Source organism: Leptonychotes weddellii, chromosome 11 (genome assembly GCF_054177405.1).
Source record: "Leptonychotes weddellii isolate Sample4059 chromosome 11, ASM5417740v2, whole genome shotgun sequence".
Taxonomy (NCBI): Eukaryota; Metazoa; Chordata; class Mammalia; order Carnivora; family Phocidae; genus Leptonychotes; species Leptonychotes weddellii.
The window spans coordinates 84032611-84052825 of NC_138379.1; the positions used below are offsets into that span (position 1 = coordinate 84032611).

The 20215-nt window shown below is 48.1% G+C and overlaps 1 long non-coding RNA gene across 5 annotated transcripts in view; it reads left to right on the top strand.

Annotated features, from left to right (window-relative positions):
* Window positions 1-20215, top strand: part of LOC145716308 (uncharacterized) — a 129065-nt gene that overhangs the window by 57605 nt on the left and 51245 nt on the right. For all 5 annotated transcript variants that reach the window (XR_014138919.1, XR_014138917.1, XR_014138918.1 and 2 more), the window contains exon 2: window positions 9977-10039. This is a non-coding gene — a long non-coding RNA (uncharacterized LOC145716308). The remainder of the gene's footprint in view (window positions 1-9976; window positions 10040-20215) is intronic.

The window sequence follows — 20215 nt, forward strand, 5'->3', positions numbered from 1 at the left end:
CTTGGTGGCAAGCAGGTAGAACTGGCTCTGGCTGGAATAAACAGAAAGGGGAATTTTTTGGGGGGAGGACATCTGGGGCTCACTAAAATCTCTGGAAGGCTGCCTGTCAGAGCTGAGGGATGGTCAGGCACTTGGGTGGTCTTGAGGAGTAAGAGGTAGGTGGGCCAGCTCTTGCCTTGGAGCAGGAGATGTTTCTGGTCAGGACATCACACTGCTGCTGCTGGGGGAGCTGCTATGGCCTCTGCCTGCCCCACCATATGGTCACCACCACGGGACACCTTTCCCTGCACCCCCATCTCCAGGGCCAAGGGTGCTGGAGCTCCACCGTCTTTGCCTTACCCACCCAGAACCAGGGGCCCGGGTGGGAGCAGCTGATCGGTGGGGCCCAGGCCACATACTTGGGGGGAGTGGTAGAGTCTGTGTTTGTCTTTTTGTAGTGGGAGATATGACAGGGAAAGGAAGACATACGTCCCTCAGAGAGACGCTGAAGATCTGGTACTTCTTTTGTGGGAGAATTAAGTGAAGTAAAGATGCAGAAAGAGGCTTAATGACTCTTTTTAAAGAATTGGGATTTTTTTTTCTCTCTTTTCTCCTTTCAGAGGATGATGGGCAGATGGCAAATGGAGAATAGAAGGAGACTTGAATCATGCAGGAGAGTGGAGTCTGGATGTGCAAAGACTGGATTGGTTTCCTTGCGGTGAGGGGACTTCCGGGCCCTGAGGTGGTGACTGTCAGGGGCTGGGTCCCTGCCATGAGGAGAAGGAAGCTCTCCCAGGCCTAGGTTTTCCTCTTGCCCCCACCCTGCCTCTTGGAGGAGGGCTAGCTCCCTCGAAGGGTCTTGGGCAGCATCCTTCCCTGGAGATACATGCAAGGGCATAACAATGGAGGGCAGGTGGGCAGTGGCCAGAGGCTGGGGTTCTTCATTTCTGGAAAATAAGAGAAGATACTATTGAGGATTTTTGCTTTAGCCCAAGAGAATGAAAATGGGAAGAAGCTCCCAATGTGGAAAGGCAGTGTTCTCCAAGTCAGAAAACACAGCACCGCTCAGCCTGGGGGATCCCCCAGGCACCCAGAGTGCCTCAAGCCATGTGGGAAAGAGGCACGCGCCCCCGAGAGAACTATCCTTGCCCGGAATATGCATGTTCGGGGTCCTGTCCCTTTAAAGCACTCCCTCCTGACGCCACCACACACATGGAAATGGGTTCAGCCCAGCAGCTCCCAAGAAGCCTGAGCAATAAATGATGAGCATCTCCCCTGAACTCATCTCCCCGTGCCCGGTGTTTAAAGTGAATTGAAACGAATATCTGATAAATGAATAAACCTGTAAATGGAATCAAAAACCTTATGAACCTGAAGGAGAAATAGGAGTCCCTGGTCTGTTAAGTCTAAATTGAATAAATCTGATCAACTCCCTGACAATTTCTGCCAACGCTCTTGAAGAAGAAGGAGAAGAGGGGTGAGCAGAGATCGGGCAGAGGAGGGGGAAAGAGTGAGCGGCGGAGGGGGAGGCAGGTTCAGTAATTAAGCTATCACCATGAACCAACAGAGAAGGCCCAGGCGGCCCCCAGCTTCACTCAGTTGGACTGAATAAATAGATGATATTAGGAGGCTGTTGCAGGACCGGCTGCCCCTGTGTGTGTGCCCCAGAGGACACTTGCAGAGAACAACTAGAGATTTGTATAAAATGGAGCCAAAGTCCCATTGTGGACCTTTCTGGGGGAGGAACTAGGGGAGAATGGCAGCCCGTGATTCCGCCTCAGGGCTAGGGGAGCTCGGCTGTCTGGGGGTTCTTGGTGAATGGGAGTTGGTCGGGTCGCAGGTATTGGATATAGGGAAGTCACATTCAGAAAGAGCTCTGGACAATGCTGGAGCCAGAGAATTCCTTCCTTGCTCTCCGTTGACCTCTGCCACTTCCTGCCTTTGATGTTGGGCAAGTTACTTCCTGTAGTGGTTTGGAAACAAACATGGCCACAAAATTCTTTAACACTCACCCCAATGAGAGGTGGTGATGGTGGTGTTTGGGGGAAGTGGAAAAGGTCCTTCTTGACTCTAGGTGGGTTTGTGATGACTCAATCAATATGGATGGTGGCACTGATATTGTGTGACTCTCGAGGCTGGGTTGGAAAAGGTCATGCAGCTTCTGCCTGCCTGTCTCTGGGGGAAGCCAGCCACTATGTAGGAAATGCAGTAGCCCCGAGACTAGCAAGCTGGAGAGGTGTTCTAGGCCATGGCCCCGCTGAGCTCCCAGCTGACCAGCAGCATGGATTGCCAGCCATGAACGTGAGCCCTGTGGACCATCCAGCCTATCGGATCCTTCGGATGCCGGCAAGCAGCCCACATCTGACTTGGCAGTGGCCAAGTGAGAGCTACCCCACCAAGCCCTTCCCAAACTCCTGACCTGTAAAATTATGTGCACCAGAAAATGGTTTCACAAACTGCCAAATTCCGGAATAATTTGCTAATAGTAACCAAAACACTTGCTCTCGGGTCTCGATTTTCTTCTTTAAAATGAAGGGTTTGGGGTACCTGAGTGGCTTAATCGGTTAAGCATCGGACTTGTGATTTCATCTCAGGTCATGATCTCGTGGGTTGTGGGATCGAGCCCTGCATTGGGCTCCCCGCTCTGTGGGGAGTCTGCTTGAGATTCTCTCTCCCTCTCCTTCTGCCCCTCCCCCCACGCTCTCTCGAATAAATAATCTTCCAAAAATAAATAAAATGGAGGGTTCTACTAGACAATTTTTAAACCTATATTTTGAAAATTTTAAGTAGTAGATGAACAAAAGAGTTCAAGCAGCATAAAAGGATAAAAACAGAAATTAAGCAATTTCCTTCCTTACTCTTGAGTTCTTCCCATCTCTGAGAGGTAACTACATTAAGTAAGTTATATATAGGTCCTTCCAGAAATGTTTTATGTGATCACAACATATACAATTATATCTTTGAAAACTACAGATACATAATTTTTTTGTAACTTGCATTTGTCATTTACTAATAAAGACTGGAAATATTTCCATATTAATAGACATAAGCCTAACCTCGTTCTTTTTATGGCTGCCTAGTGTTCCATGGCGTGCCTGTATCAGAATTTACTTCCCCAGTCCCTACTGATGAATGTTTAAGTTATTCCTAGGTTGGTTGGTTGGCTGGCTTTTGCTATTGCAATAATGCAAAGAGCATTCTCGCACACATATTTATGCCTTCTTCCACGAGTGTATGTTTAGGTTAAATTCCTAGAATTAGACTTCTTGGGTCAAAGGAAATATGAATTTAAAATTTTGATGGTTATTGCCAAAGTTGGCCTATAAAGAGATGGCCCGAATTTATATCCCACCAATGAGAGGGCTAGTTTCTTACCACCCTCATGATCTTCCGAACAGCTTTGAAGTTTTCATGCCTTTGTTCGTGAAGTTGAACATTTTTTATATGTGCACTGATGATTTCTAATTTTTTCCCTTTGAACATCGTATTCATATACTTTGCCAATAGTGTAGGTTTTCCATCTTTGTTTGAAAAACTGATTTGTAAGAGCTTTTCTTACATAAACTTTTTGCTATTGTATGTTACAAATATTTTCCCTGTTAAACTTGTTAATTGTCTTTTGACTTTATTAGAGGTTTTTTGTGTATAATTTTATTTTTTATGACATCAAATTTATCAATCTTTTTAAAAGATGGCTTTGAGTTCAGTCATGTTTTCAAAGGCCTTCCCTGCTCCGACATCATAAAATAAAATCGTACGATAAATTATGCCTATTTTCTTCCAGGTATATTTTACATTAAAATATTGATCTATTTGGATTTTATTTTTGGTATCAAGTGTGAGATAGGGATTCAATTTTAATTTTCACAAACGGTTAGAATACTGCTGCCCGATAGATACATAAAGTAAGCCACATATGTAATTTAAAATGTTGTTAGCCACAGAGAAAGAAGTAAAACAGGTGGAAGAAATTATAATAACACATATTATTTATCGCACCACATATCCAAAGCATAATGTCACCATATAACCCATATAAAAATTATAAATGAGTTATTTTACATTTCTTTTCTCATACCTAGTGTTCAAAATCCAGCATATAGTTTGGACTAGCCACATTTCAAGTGCACAGCAACCATCTCCGTGGCCAGTGGGTACCATATTGAACCGCCCAGGGTTCATTGGTAACTCCAACATTTGTCAAATCTTCTTTCCATCCATCGATCTGAAATGCCACCTCTGTCAGAGGCTAAATCATTTTTTGTATTTAGGCCTATTTCTGGTCTCTCTTCTTTTCCACTGTACAGTCTCTCCCTTCCCATGCCAATAATGGGCTATTTTAATCCTGATCGCTTTAAAATGTTTTGTATCTTGTAGAGAAGTTCTTCCCTTCTATTCTTTTTGTTTAGTGTTTTTCTGGCTTTTCCAGTTTAGTTTTTTCTCTAGATAGATGTTAATATCTAATATTAGATATTAGTTAATATTATACTACATTATAGGTCTATCTATACTCTCCTATATGGAGATACTATATTATAGAGACTATAATATTGAAAATATCTAATATCCAATATTAGAAGGATACTAATATTTAATCATATATTATTTTGAATAGCAAACAAGCTGTATTGTTGGTATTGACTAGGAACACGATGGATTTCTAAGCGCTCTTCTACCCTAAATTTCAGACTCCACTTTGCTGCCTATAGGAGAAAAGCAGGGCTGGTTACAGCTCCATCCTGTACGACTAGTGTGGTGGGCTCCTTTGTGCTCTGCATGGACACGTCCCCCTAAACCAATGTTGTGACCTCCCAGCAGGTAGGGGAGCCTGTGCATGGTGTAGCAGGTGTGTTTGGGAGGTATTTGGTGGCAAGGGTTTAGAAGCCCTACCTGCTGGAATTGCGGGGGGAGGCTGCCGAAGAGGAGGAGCCCTGTGCCTTCCCTGGGGGTAGTTGTCTCGGAAGACAGACAAGAACAGAGTTGGGTGGGAAGAAGGGAGGAGGGAAGGGCCCTGATGGGAGGACGAGTGGGTAGGGGAGAAAAAGCAGGAAGAGAAGGCTGGTGGCTAGAGGCGGGGGTGCGGGGGGGGGGTGCAGGGGTGAGGGGATGGGGGTGGGGAGAGAACGGGAGGGGAGAGTGCGGAGGGAAGGGAGAGAGGTAGGAGGTGCTGGGGGAGGCGGCAGCTCTGGGAGTACTCACCTCCAGGAGCTCTTGTCAACGCAGCCTGTGGATAGCAGTCTCCAAACAGGAGGAAGGAGGCCTCTGATCTGCAGAAGTTGGGGTGTCCGTGGGGACAGGATTCAGAGGGTCTGGGACAGCAGAGGCATGGGCCAATGGTCAGGCCCCACTCTGCCTGGGGAGGTTGGCCAGGAGCCCGGAACAAAGGCCGACAAGTCCCAGCTTTCACACAAGCCGTGGCTGGGGGGTAGAGATCCGGGGGTCCCGGGTGGGAGGGGAGCAAGGATGAGGGATCAGAGAAGTCGCTGAAGTGGCTCTCACGCTGGGTGGTAGGAGCGGGAGGAGTGGGAGGGCTCACCAAAGGCACTCAGGTCCCCGATGCGGCTCCACGTGACCCTTGTTGGTTAACAGTGCAGCAGGGGAATGGCGTCACCCTCCAAGAACCCCCTCTGCACGCTCGGGGTCGCCTCCCCTGCTGTGACCCTCACCCCAAACTGGGAAGTATGTTAGTCTGGATGGCTTCTCTGCACGTCGCACGCAGGGAGGCTGAGGCCAGGGTCCCCATCGCACTGGCCCAGGGCCACATGGGTGGCTGGCGGGGGGGGCCAGAAGCAGAAGCCGGGCCTCCCACATCCTGCCTGAATGCCCTTGTCAGCTCCTTCCTTCTTCCTTCTCTGTCTGGAGAAGCAGAAGAAGGAATGTCAGGCATTGACTCGGAGCCACTGGATTTTCGAGGAGTCACAGGGTCACACTGAGACAGAAACAAAAGGGGAAAAAAACCCATCTTCACAGCTTCCGGGAGATGTGCAGCCTGTCTCTCCAGATGCTTGCTCCTCATCACAACCGCGACAAAATGCTATTTTCCTTTCAGTGGTGTGCACAGGTGCCAATCTAAATGAATATTATTCACACACTTCTGTCCAAACACTGTGAAGTCTTCAAAGGTTGATTAAACCTCTGACATTGTTGCTTTATTTCTCCTGCACTCCCCACCAGGTGAAGACCTCCCTCCCGTGACCTCGCCCCTCCTACTCCTCTGTCCTTCCCCACACACCCCCCCCTTCCGGACTCGGAATCCAGATGTCCCAGGGGAGGATGGCGTTGCGTCTCCTCGTCTCCTCGGGAGGGGGTATGGCGGGAAGCCGGGCTCAGCTCCGGTTCGCTGAGGACTCGGGGAGCAGAGTGCCAGGAGGGCACCTTGTGTTCAATGGGGGCTGGTGCCGGGGCTACTCATGGGTGGGGAGAGTGAGGGATTTGACTTTGATTACCCAGCAAAAATCCATTTCCTGCTAGTAATGACGGGCTGGTGCGTATTGGAAATCACAGCCTCCCTGCCCGACTCTCCCCGTGTCATTAGGCCCCAGTGGAGCGATGTCTCGTTGGAAATCACACCTGGTGAAATGAGGCGTGACATGCAACTCTCCAGCCCTGCCTTCCCCGGGCAGCCTGATAGTGGCAACACGAAGGTGCCCAGCGCAGCTCAGGGGGTCCAGGATAACCCGGGGGACCCAGTAATGCTGGATCACTCTTTAGGCCTCCTTAATCTTACCTATCCTCAGAGGTGGGCTGTGTACAAAACCTTAAAACATCTCTGTACTGCTTACAGGGCCTCGCAGAGAGCCTGGTGCCCAGGAATGCCCCATAATTAACTTAGGAAAGGAGAACGATCGTTGGAAAGATCCAGGGGCCCTCTGAGGCCATAGAGTCTAAGTTGTTTTTGTTTGCCACAGCAAACATCTCTCTTTCTTTTGGTGAGAGACTCCCAAGTTCCTTTTGAGGAGCCATGCCTTTCTTCCCCCAACTGGCAGGACTGGGTGGCTCCTTTCTGCGCCCTTTGCCCTACTCTCAGAGGTGGACATAGGACCAAATGTTGGCCAATCAACCTTTGACTGTAGTGATTGATCTAAGGCTGAGTGTGGAAAGGCAAGTGCAATGCTGGGACTACTGATGTGAGAAAAGCATTCCTTTCACCTGGGGCTGTTGAATTAATTACAGGTAAGACTGGGCCACACTCGACTGTCCGAACACCACAGGGAGTGACCACAGCTGCCGCTAGTAAGGAGTACAGGATAGTGAAAACATGTATGCAATCATCCGTTTAAAGCAAATGCTTCACTACAATTTGGGGTGTGGGGGATGTACTTTTTAATAAATGGTGCTGGGTCAATTAGGTATTTATGTGGAAAAAAATGAATCTTGAACTCTCCATACCATTTACAAAAAATTAATGCATGAAGGATCATAGATCTAAATATGCAAGCTAGAACAATCAAGTTTCTAGACTAAAACAAAGGAAAATACATTCACGCCTTTGAGATAGAGTTTTCTTCTACAAGATATGCACACCAACACACAAAACTAAACGTAAAATAAATGTTAAGTTGGACTTTATTAAAATTGAGAACTTCTATTCATCAAAAGACATGATTGAGAGAGAGAATAAGCCAAAGACTGGGACAAGATATTTGCCACTCACATATCAGAAAAAAAGACTGCAGTTTTCAGACTATATAAAGAACTCCCACAAATCAGTGGGCAAACAACAGACAATCCAATTAAAGATGCTAATGGGGGTATAAATTGGGATAACTGCTCCAGAAAACTATTTTGAAGTATCTGTTAAAACTAAACATACACGTTCTCTATTTTTTTTTTGCAACTCTGCTCCTGAGTATATTTACCCAACAGAAATGAGTGATTTGTCCATCAAAGATGTGTACAAACATGCTCACAGAACCTTTATTCATAGTAGCCAAAATTGGAAACAATCTATGTGTGTTTATCAGCAATAATATGTGGTATATTCATATAACAGAATAATGCACAGCAATTAAAAGAAACAAACTCCTGTTACACACAATAAGAAGTATACATTTCATAAACATAATCTTGACTGAGCACAATCAGCCACGTGAGAATACCCACACATAATGCAATTTGTATGAGACCAAGAGAGGAAAGACTAAATTCAATAGCAAAGAAACAAACAATCTGATTGAAAAATAGGCAGAAGATCTGAATAGACATTTCCCCACAGAAGACATCCAGGTGGCCAACAGGCCCATGAAGAGATGCTCAACGTCACTCATCACCAGAGGAATGCAAATCACAACAGCAGTGGGTATCAGCTCACACCTGTCAGAAAGGTATCGAGAAGACAAGAGAAAACCTGTTGATGAGGATGTGGAGAAAAGGGAACCCTCGGGATGCCTGGGTGGCTCAGTCGGCTGAGCGGTTGCCTTCGGCTCAGGTCATGATCCCAGAGTCCTGGGATCGAGTCCCACACTCCCTGCTCATCGGGGAGCCTGCTTCTCCCTCTGCCTCTGCTGCTCCCCCTGCTTGTGCGCGCTCTCTCTCTCTGGCAAATAAATAAAACCTAAAAAAAGAAAAGAAAGAAAAATGAAAAGGGAACCCTTGTGCACTGTTGGTGGGAATATAAATTGTTGCAGCCACTATGGAAAATAGTATGGAGGTTCCTCAAAAAAAAAAAAAAAAAAGGCAAGAATAGAACTACCACGTGATCCAGCAATTCCACTTCTGAATATTTATCTTAAGAAAACAAAAACACTAACTTGAGAAAATATATGTTCATTGCAGCATTATTCACAATAGCCGAGATATGGAAACAACCCAAGTGTCCATCAATGCATGAACTGATAAAGAAAATGTGATATATACAAGGTTTTATGGTATTGTGTGTGTGTGTGCATCTCAAATACATATGTGGCTATATATTATGATATATATGGTATTCTATATGTAGTATTATATATGTAGTTACACACACACACACACACACACACACACACACACATAATGGAATATTGTTCGGCCATAAACAAGGATGAAATCTTGCCATTTGCAACAACATGGAGAGACCCGGAGGGCATTCTGCTAAGTGAAATAAGACAGAGAAAGACAAATAACTTATGCTATCACTTACATGCGGGATCTAAAAACAAAACAAAACAAAGCAAAACAAAACAAAACAAAGCAAAACAAAACAAAACAAACAAAAACCCCCTCAAAACACCAAACTCATAGATACAGAGAACAGATTATTGATTGCCAGGGGCAGAGGCAGGTGGGGGGGTAGGCAAAATGAGTGAAAGGGGTCAAAATGTACAAGCTCCCAGTTATAAAATAAATAAGTCATGGGGATGAAATGTACAGCATGGAGACTATAGTTAAGAATACTGTATGGCATCTTTGAAAGCTGTTAAAAGAGTACATTTTTAAAGTTTTTATCACAACAAGAAAAAAATTGTAACTATGTATGTATGGATTTTAACTAGGCTTATTGTAGTGATCATTTTGCAATATATACAAATAGAGAATCATTGTATTGCACACCTGAAACTAATATAATGTTATGTGTCAATTATATCTCGGTAATAATAATAATAAAAAGATAAGAAAGATTAATCTTTGGTGATAAAAGCACAGTGACTACCCTGTAGGGGTTATTGATTACAGTGGGGCAAAAGAGAGACTTATGGGGTGCTGGAAATTTTATATCTTGATCAGATGGTTTTGTGTGTAGAAATTTCTGAAATGTACACCTAAGATCTGTACATTTTACCGTATGTTAAGTTATACTTCAATTAAATAAGAAAAAGAGGGTGAAGAGAAGGGAGAAACTGAATCCTGTGATCTTGGATCCAGCCATGCCTGAAGATAAACACTCCTGGACATCTTAAGAGCCAATTAATTCCCCCCTCTCCTTTTTTTTTTTTTTTGTACTTGAGTCAGATTGTGCTAGATTTTCTCTCACTAGCTACTAAAATTGTCCTCACAACTACCATTTTCCTGCTTCCAGGCCAGAGCATTCCTCCTTCAGCCCAAGCAGATGGGAGAAATCGTACACTTAATGGGATCCCAGGTGAGCATGTTCCTCAGTCTGTTTCTGGTTCTGCTAAGAGGGCCCCATGAGGCGGGCAGCCAGCATCTTTGTGCCTCAGTTTCTCATTTGTAAAATGGAGCTGGTAATAGCACCTATGTCATACAATGGATCAGGCTCCTTTTGGGGAGGTTCAGATCCCACCTGTTCTTCATTCTGATCCCGTTTGGTACCTATTTGTGACTACAGCTGCTGTGGGGATGAGGATGGTGTCTGTTTTGCTCACCACCATGTCTCTCATGTGAGTGCCATTCCTAGCAGGTGTTGAGTCCTAGGCAAAGTTTTGTTTTTGTGAGGTCTCTGTCTCTGTGATCAACTGAAGTCACACAAAGTCAGAGAGTCAGCACCATTCTGGTGGGCTGATCTCAAGGACTCCATGAAAGAAAAAACCTTCAGCTGGAAGGAGCGATGTCATGCTCACCAGTCAATACTCTTGGAAGAGAGTCCATAGGTGTGAATGGCCTCAGGGGTTCTGGTCTACCCCATGTATGTCTGTGTCTGGGAGTGGGGGGAGGTAACGGGGAGGGTCAGGGGATGCCCTGAAGGGGAGAAACAGGGGCAGGACTCACACGGGGCTCAGGGTTGCCTGCCAGGTCTGCACTGCCAGCAGACCAGGCATCAGAGAAAGACTTAGAAAATTCACAGGAAGATGCTCCAAAGCATGGGGCCTTAACCTACAGGCCCCTTTGGGCCGGGTCTGAGGTCAGGACTGCCCAGTAAAACATCTGGCACATCAGTTCATGTGTGTTTGAATAAATGAGCAAATGAAAGGTTGCATGAGAATTATATAACTCGTAGTAAGTGGTCAATAATGTGAGGGTGGTTGTATTATTATTCCTGAGAGGCAGGAACCTTCCTTGCTCCCATGCCCCCCAAAGCAAAGGAGTCAGTCTTGTGACCATGGCTTGAGTGGGTCAGCTTCTCACAGGGTCAGGCTTGGGAACAGTCCCATTGTGGTCTTGTCACAGAGGACGGATTCCCAAGGAGGAACAAAGGGGCCTGGAAATCGGGCCAGGGAGAAAAATACCCTTTGGGGTTATTTAGCGTTTGTTAATTGGTCACCTCGTTAGCAGCCCATCTGCAGCCCGATTCCAGCAAGTGAGTGGGTAAAAGGGAGGGGGCCACCCTGGCCAAGACGGGCTTCACAGACTCCATAATAGGGACCCAGCAATTACCGGAACCTCCAGAGCCAATTCCTGTTAGGAGCACGCCAGGCCAGGCTTTGTCCTACGGAGAAGAGGAAAAGGTCAACGTGCTCTGTGGGGGGAGAAAAAAAGAGCCCTTCACAGCGAAAGAGCCTGCCCAAGGGGGGAGAGGAAGAAAAGGAGGGCTCCGTGGAGGTGAAAAACTAAAGAAAGAATGACATTTGGACGTTCCTCAGAACGAGGGGAGGAGGACACTGAAATAAAAATGACAAGGGACGAAGAGCCAGTGCACAAACCAGGAGAACCCAGGGGGTGGCCCAGGAGGCCCCTGATGCTCTGGAACACGGCTTGGCAGAGCAGCCTTGCGGGGGGCTGCCCGGGCAACCTGAGCCAACCGCACGCAAGCCCTCTTGGCCTCAGTTTCCCCATCTGTAAGCTGAGGGGCTGTCTAGGTCTGATGCCCTGGGGGTGCCTGATTCTGTGCTTGTGCAGGTGTGTGGACGGGAGGAAGGCAGGGCTGGAAGCATGACCGGGAACATTCATGTCTGCCATCCCCTGCGACGCGATCTGAGGCACAAATGGTGCTGCTCCCCCCAGATTCCTCCGCAGGTCCTGGCCTGTGTGTCGCCCGGCCCACAGCCCCCCCCCGGGGCTCCATCTGCTGGATGAGCCATCAGTGGCTCATGCGTCATTCCGAAGCTGATGCATGGAAGAGCCAGTGAGTGGCCCTCCAGTTGTCTCCCCGCCACAAGAAATTCCAAAGCCCGCGTCCCTGAGTGACCAAGTGAAGCAGAGGCCTCTGCCGACCCCCAGGAGAGAAACGTCTGTTGTTTGGGGGCACACTGGCGATTTGGGCTTGGTTACCACCTAAGCCTGACCGGGTCTGTTCTGACCGATGCACAGGCCAGGGCCACACAATTGTGGCAGTTCCCTAACGGGCCGCTGGGTCCCCAGGGTCACCGTCTTGGGCTCACCTGCCTCACTGCTCCTGCTATATGTCTCTGGACTGATCTGATGGGTCCGTCCTTATTCACACACCTTCCATGGCTCCCCAGTGCCCACCATGGCGGAAAAGCAGACCCGTTCGGTGCGGCGCGAGCCCCTCCAGGTTCATGGGTAAGACCCACACCGAGAGTCGTTTAGTGGGCAGTAAGAGAGAGGGCCGAGCAGAAGTGAGGGCAGTGAGGCCCCTACGGGCAGAGGCCCAGGGGCTGTGGAGTAGACTGGACAAGTCAGGGGTCCGGGGCTGACCATGTGTCTGAGGCAAGCACGGTTGGTGTCTGTGGGGCTGTCTATGCAGCCCCTGAGAGCCCCCCTCTCTGCCCGATATCTACACATGCTTGCCCAGCAAAGCCGCACTGTGGCGAGAGGCTGTTTCTCTCCTGGCTCGGTGGGGACCCAATGAACTGAGAGATGCAGCATTAGCAATCACTGTGACCCCTCCTTGTGGACCAGCCCTCTGGGCCTGAGCCCCGTGGGGACGGAGGGGGCGGTCTTTCCTGTTTGAGAAGTGGCTACCCTTCTTTCAGTGTGTGGTCTGCTCTACCACGTCCTCAGGGATTCACGGGAAGCCGTGCCATCCCCGTGCTCCCTCCAAAATGCTTCCAAACATGGCGGCTTGGGATTCCTGGTTGGGTGGAATGCTGTCCTCTGCGTATGCTGGCCCAGCCCATGAAGCTCAGGCACAGGGTCAGGCTCCCACACACTCACCCCTGGGAGGAAGCGAGACACCAACAGCAAGTACAAAGTCCAGCCGCATGGGCAGGGCTGCAGAGTCGATGGGGGAGGGGCAGCACTTCTCTGTCATGGTGTCACCAACCAATTGTCACTGTTTGCCAGGGACCCCTTCAAGGGACTGTGAATAGGTGTGAGCAGGTGAGCACAAGAGGGAGATGCTGCAGGAAAGCGGGGGTGCTGAGATTCCAGGGGGTGAGGTGGGGCTGCCCAGCCTGCCTCTCTTCCTTCCCCTGGCCTCCTGCCCCCGCACCCTGCGCCCACCCCGTCCCCAGAAAGCCTCCCTCTGCCTTTCCTGACCAGCCCAGTCTTTCCAGGGCTCTGAGCACTGCTCTAGGACCCCTTGCTTCTTTTTTGCCTCTCTCCCCTCCACCCTTATCACCCCCAGCAGTGGGTATTCATTATTTAAACAACCCATGCCTCTGAAGTCTTATTTATCCAACATCTTTCCACAGCATATGTCAAAATTTACAGTAAGTGCATTCATCCCATAATAAACATTTGGCTTTGCTGGTCTACCGGCGGCAGGGCTAATTAGGGAGAGCGATTCCCTTGTTATCTGAAGGGAGGTCAGATACAGCAATTAGCATCCTTGCTTGGCTTTCATAGTGGTGACTTTGAGGTGAGGCCCTTTGGTGCCAGGTGGAAAATAGGAGTTGGCAGGAAGGAAGGGAAGCCTTCCCCAGCAAGTTCTAGAAAACCAAAGGTGAGCTTTAAAGGCAGCCTGACTGGTTGTTTTCCTGGGCTCCCGAGTCTCTGCCTGCCTGCTGAGCTCCCTTCTTTTCTCCTCCCTCCCAGGCAGGGCCCCGTCCTGAGAATATTCTCTCCCACCCACATCTACCTCCCCAGCCTCTCTCTGGGTGTATGAGGACACCGCCATTTGAAAATCCTGTCACTGCTTCAAACCAAAAGTATCCAAACCCAGGGATACATCTAACAATTGGCACTTTGGGGTTTGAGAGAAAGGTAAAGATCTTCTGCCTCACTCCTCGTCCCGCCCCCCCTTTGACTGTCTCTATGGAACCTCCACCGAGCGGTTGTTTCGCTCTGATGAAGCACGTCTGACCTCCCCTCCTTGGGGGGGACAGAGCGGAGTGCTCCGGCCCTGGGGCTGGGTTCTCTATGAGCAAGAACAGGGCTGGGGCTGGTTCCTGCCTGCAGCATGCACCATCTCCGGACAATGCAGACGTAGAAACAAAGAGGTACGGGGGGCAGGGGTAGGGGGAACACGCAGAGACCCAGGCCGAGCTCTGCAGCAACAGATGGTGAGAAGGAGCGTCCAGGAGCAATGGTCAAGAGGATGGCTGTGCAGGAGTCCCCACGGCCACTCACAGGTTCGAGTCCTAGTTCACCAGGACTCAACTCGGCAAAACGCTTACACTCACAGTTATAGTTCATTCCAGCTAAAGGATGCAAATGACAGTCAGTGACAGGGAAAGGCACACAGTGAGCGTCCAGAGAATTCCGGGGATGAGCTTCCAGTTGTTCTCGCCCAAGGAATGATCCAGACGGTGCTTACTTCTCTCAGCAAGGGTGGGTGGCAATAGGCACAGAGTGTAGCCGGCTAGGGAAGCCTGCCTGAGCCTCGCTGCCTCATTTTCGTTGGGGGTCAGTCACACAGGCATGGGGTGCCTGCCCCGCACACTAGTCTCCAGCTCCGCCAGAGGTCAAGGTGATACTGAGCGGCCCAAGGCCTCCAGGTAAAGAAAGACATTCTTATCAGGCACATTTTAAGCTCACCTCCCAGGAGCTTGGCAAAGGCCAAACCTTTCGGGAAGAGATGTTCTCTGTTGCAGTGCATCGAGGTTCCAGAATCAGTGAGCCTGGGTTTTAAAGCCTGTCTCTACCACTTCCCGGCTCTGCTGTTGGGGCGAGTTACGTAACTCGTTTGAGACTCGGTTTTCTCACCTGTCCGCTGAGGATGGGAATTGTTCCTGGGTCACCCGGCTGCAGGGTGGTTTGCATGACACGAATAGGAGACAAATGGTGACTGTCTTTATCCTCACCACTGTCACCTCCTGATGAAGCAGAGTTCATCTTTAGTAGCCCTTGGCCTCTCTGAAGTTCATCCTTATGTTGAGACGAAACCTGTGTTTTCTTTTCTTCTTCTTTTTTTTTTTCTGTTTGCTTTAAACAACCTCCTTGCTACGCTGGCCTCCTTCATCTTCTTTTTCTGTAGTGGCTTCACTATTTTTTGGAGAGCCATCAAGGATTCATTCATTTATTCCTTCCCTTATTCATTCAATACACGTTTATTGATATTTGTCTGTTGATATTGATATTGTGCTAAATGCTGTGGCTGGAAGGGAGAATAAGACACTCCGCACCCCCCAGAGGACTTACCGTTAAGTGAGACAACAAGCAATTGCATAAAATGGACAGCTAACATGTTGTGTTTGGCAGATGTACTGAGTACTGGAGGCAGAAAAGGAGCAGGGCTCTGTTTTCTCTGTTCGACCGCCCTCCCAGATGTACCTTCTCATTTGCCTTTATCTCCCTCTTGAGATAACTTCCAAATTCTCTTTTCTATTCTTGTTACTATGGGTTCAAAGATGGTAAAGTAAATTATCCTAGAGGGCTGGCTTGAGGGGTGTCTCGGGCTGCATCTCATCGGTGAGGCTCGATAAGACCACCTCTCTGAAGAGGATTTGAAAGCTCATTATATAAATCTGACCTTTCACCTCCAGAGCATCCTCATGACTCGGACCAGACAGGCGCCCTCACTCCACACAAGCTTCTCAGGCTACTCCCTTTCTCTGGCTCTCTATCAGGAATACCCCAGTTCAGTCCACACACCGTGGGTCACAGTGGTCTCTCTCTTTTCCAAATAATTCCCATCGCACGACTCTCTGCCTCGTGTCTGCTGTGATGTCTTCACTTTGGGTAGTATAGTGCTTGGGCAGGAATTATCCCTTTTATGTCTTCGGTGATTCCCTTCTTCCATCCTCACCCCCTGGTCTGTGCTCAGGGTAGGTGCTGACTGATGGATAGACAGGCATTCCAGAAGGTTATGAAGGGCTCCAGGAAACTTTGGGGTTAGAAACATCATTTCCATGTTGCCTCTAGAGAAGGCACATGCCCAAAACTCTGCCAAGCAACTGTGATGTTAACAAGTAACTTGCCTGCTCTCTGCATCTCTGCTCCTTTTACTCCATTCTTTGTGGCAGTAACACCTCTCTCCATCCCTCCATGCAACCCAAGACAAAATTTTGAAGTGGACCTGGGAGCCCTCTCAGCCTGGCTGGAGCCACAAGGATTGGAGTGGAATTTAGCTGTGAATGTGCTCTGTGCTAAACCTGCTTTGAAATGATGATAGCTCAGAAAGGAGTTTCTCTGAGGGGAAGGAGGTTTGGGGACCACTAGCAGGGACGCGGGAGCTCCATGGAGAAGCCAATGGCAGAGCGTTTGAAAACCACGATCATTCTACAAATCTGACCTCCTACAGTCTGCATATGAGAAGACTGGAAGGTTTCCTGGGGCAGGGAAATGTGAAGCTTGGAGATTAGCCCAGGAGGAGCTGATCCAGGTAAGAAAGGGCTATGGCCACCTACTCCCTAGGAAAGCTGGAGGGGAGAAAGATGGCAGGGAAGCTCAGCTATTAAAATCTGGAAATAGGGTGCTCGGAATAGTGATACAGTGACTCCAGAATTTTGGAGGTTAGCCTTCAGGAAATACTCAATAAACAGGGTCCAAGGAGGCATAAGGGAAGTGCTGTTGAAACATCATTCATGCAGCCATTCCTCACGTTTCCTTCAGTTGCATGTTCTGAAGACTCTTATGTGCCAAGAATGGTTTCAGGCACAGAAAGAGAAATAAGACACAGTCCTTGTTGTGCGGGTGGTAGGATCCATCCAGGACCCGGAAGCATAGGACACAAGGCAGGGAGGAGCAGTGGCGAGCTTGGGGAGGTCAGTTGGAGACTGAGATGCAGTGCCTTGAACACCAAGCTGGAGAATGTAGTCTTTATCCAGTGGGAACTGGGGTGGTCCTGGGGGGCATTTAAGCTAGAAAAGGATGTGTGTATTTAGAAAGGCTGTGGTGGCCACCACAGGGAAGATGGTCACAGGAGAACCAGCTGAAGGCAGGAAAGCCCATGAGGAGACAAGAGGAATTCCAAGGACGTTGGGAGTGAGGCTTGATTCGAAGGAAATAGGGAAAGCTGTCCTTCACAAGGAACCACGGGCACTGAAGAAACCACTTGGTTTGGGGATGGCATAGAACCAAGATAAACTAGGAAAGAAGATTGTGACCCCAAATAGCAGGTTTGAGGAGGAGCAAATTCACTCACCTGCTGTGAAAACTCACTTTGAAGTGGTCCTTGTACAGGCTTGGGGGTCAGAGAGACACACCATTTGATATTTACCAGTTGTACAAATGTAACTTAACCTCTCTGAGACTCTGTTTCTTCATCGTTAGAATGGGCTTAAATTGTACTCCCCCCCCCATATGGCAGGTTTGCCGATGAACTGAAGGACTATCTGTGCAGCCCCCAGCCTAGAGTAAAGCCAGTTCTCAATGTTATCCATCATGTTTGTGATTCAGGATTAGTTGACAACAATTACATTTATCGTGATGGAGATTCCTTTTTCTCAGAAGATGGAAGAAGAACAAGAGGATTGTGGGGAGCTGAAGCAGCCTGGCCCCCTGTGGCTTGGCCTGCCATGTTGTTGAAACAGTATTCAAACCCAGGAGTTGAACATGGCTGGATGTAGAAGCAACACCCGAGGAATTAAGATAAAATGGCGGAGTCTGAACCATGTGCCTTTGCCTGGCGTCATTGGCTTTTCTCCCCGATGCTTCTCTGAGGGGAGATTGCTAGGTCTCCTGGCATCACAGGAGGGGTCCCGCAGGGCAGGAGGGGAGAAACTTCAGGACAATCAGCCTGTTGCCCTGACACCAGCTTTGCACCTTAGTGAGAACCCAAAGCCCTTTCATTCGAGGTCCCGAGCCAACCAGGCCCATGTCAACCATGTTGCCTCTCTCACACATGCTATCTTTCTTGAGAGGTGGAGGGAAATTCTCTTAAAACATAGACAGCCCTTCTGGGGCTACCTTCTAAAGAGGAGCCAGGTGTGGGTGAGCTGCGGAGCATCTGGCCCTGAAACTTGTTTCTTCCTTCACCATGTGGCTACTCCTCCAAGCATCTTTGAGGACAAGGAAGAAGAGCTCAGGGCCCCAGATTTAACTACAGCAGCTCCGCGAGCTCACTTGTGCCATAATGGTCTCCTGAGGTCCCCATGTTCACATAACCAGGACTCTACATTTTTGTCCATTCGTTCTTTCTTGTCTTTTTTCCCTCTGCCATCGTTCCCCCTTTACTGAGAATGTACTATATGTTAGGAAATATGCCGCATACCGTACGGACAATATTTCATTTAATCCTTCCAGGTCTCTGTGAGGGAGATGATCTTATTAATTCCATTTTATATCTGAGGAAACCAACAAACAGAGAGATTAAATACATTGTCCAAGGTCATTTAGCTAAAAATTGGCACAGTCAAGATTCAGACTCAGGTCTGTTGAGTGCCAAACCATATATGCTTAACCTCAAGATCTGCCGTTCTCAAAGTGTGGCTTGTGGATGCCTGGGGTTCCCTAGATCCTTTATAGGGTCAAAACCATGCTTATGATGTTATTTGCCTTTCTCACTATGTTGACATTTGTACTGATGGCTCAAAATCAGTTGTGGGTAAAACAGCAAACTCCTCAGCCCAAACCAAGGCAGACGCATCAAACTGTACTTCTAGACATTGTATTTTTCACTGGGACACCCTTGCAGGGAGAAAAAAAAAAAAAGCCATTTTACTTAAGACTGTCCTGACAAAGCAGTAAAAAAAACATTAATTGTATTAAATCTTGACTCTTGAGTGCATGTCTATTTAATATTTGTGTAATAAAATGGGAAGTATGCAAAAATCATTTATGTGAAATATAATGTTTATCTTGAGGAAAAGCATATGTGTGATTATTTGAGTTGCAAGTTGAATTAGCCACTTTTTCCCAAAAACATCATTTTACTTGAAAGAATGACTGACAGACAAATTATAACTATTCAGACTTGGGTATTTGAAAAAACAAATACCTGTATTTTTGCAAATGAACAGAGACTGTTGCTTCAAGGAAAACACCTGACAGTATTTGCTGTTGCTGACAAACCTCAAGCTTCCAAGAATATTAGAATTTGGGAAAATTTGCGTTTGTACTGTATCAGTCATAGTCTAGACAGGAGACAGGAACTACCTAGCAAGGGAAGGTTAAATATAAAGAATTACAAACTATTTATAAGAATAAAAGACAACCCTGAAGAATATCCTAAGACTAAGGTAAGGTACCCAAGGAAGGAACACGCTGAAGAAGGGGATCCCTCCTCAAGGCTGCATTGGAGATGATGTAGTTGCAGGATGTATATGCAACTGGATGATGAAGTTGCCCTGAGCCAGAGCCTGCCCACAGTCAGTGGGCCAAACCTGGCAAGCAGGGAACGGTGAGCTGGGACCAGCACACAGGAAACTCACACTTGGGGTCTGGGTGTACCAAGGCTGACAGGCAGGAAGCTGCTTGGGGAGTGTCAATGAAATTTGCCTGGAAGCTGTCTATAGGGATCTTGAACATCCTGGAATGCCAGCTGTGGCTCCTGTAGAATCTACCAGAAGCTCCCCTCTGTGGTTTCAGGGGGCCTGCCTGCAGGAATGTGCTGCATTGGTGGACAGAACTCCACGGAAAGTCATTCTTTGGGGTGCCAAGGGAAGCTGCTAATGGGGAGGCACCAGACCTGGGTGTGGCACCACTCAGTGTCCCTCAAGATGCTGACTACCGTGTGTCAGCTGAGAAGATCACTGGAACCAGAAGGAAATGGCTCTTCCCTCAGCCCATGTCCTCCCAGTGCTGTCTACTGGTAAAACTTCACTTTGTGCCAACTGGCCAGGAAGAAGTGTCCCACCATCATGGCAGGAATGGACTTGGGCTGGGCGGCGGTAACAGGAAAGCTGATACAGTCTACCCCTTTGCCTGCTCAGCTTCTGCACGCAGCTGAAATTCCATGCAACACTGGAACAACTCTCTTTCCACAGTTCCACGGGTGTGACACTTCTTTATGGGAAGCATTCTGGAGGGCAGCTTTCTGGTGAGTTCCATAGACTCCCCAGATGGTTTCCAGTATGTTCAACAAGACCCCTTAAAGATGGCTTCCCTGCAGATTTTGTCAGCACCCAAGTGGGGTTTCCTGTATTCCGGTCCCTCAGCCCATTGACTGTGGCCCAGCTTTGGCCCAGGGCAATCC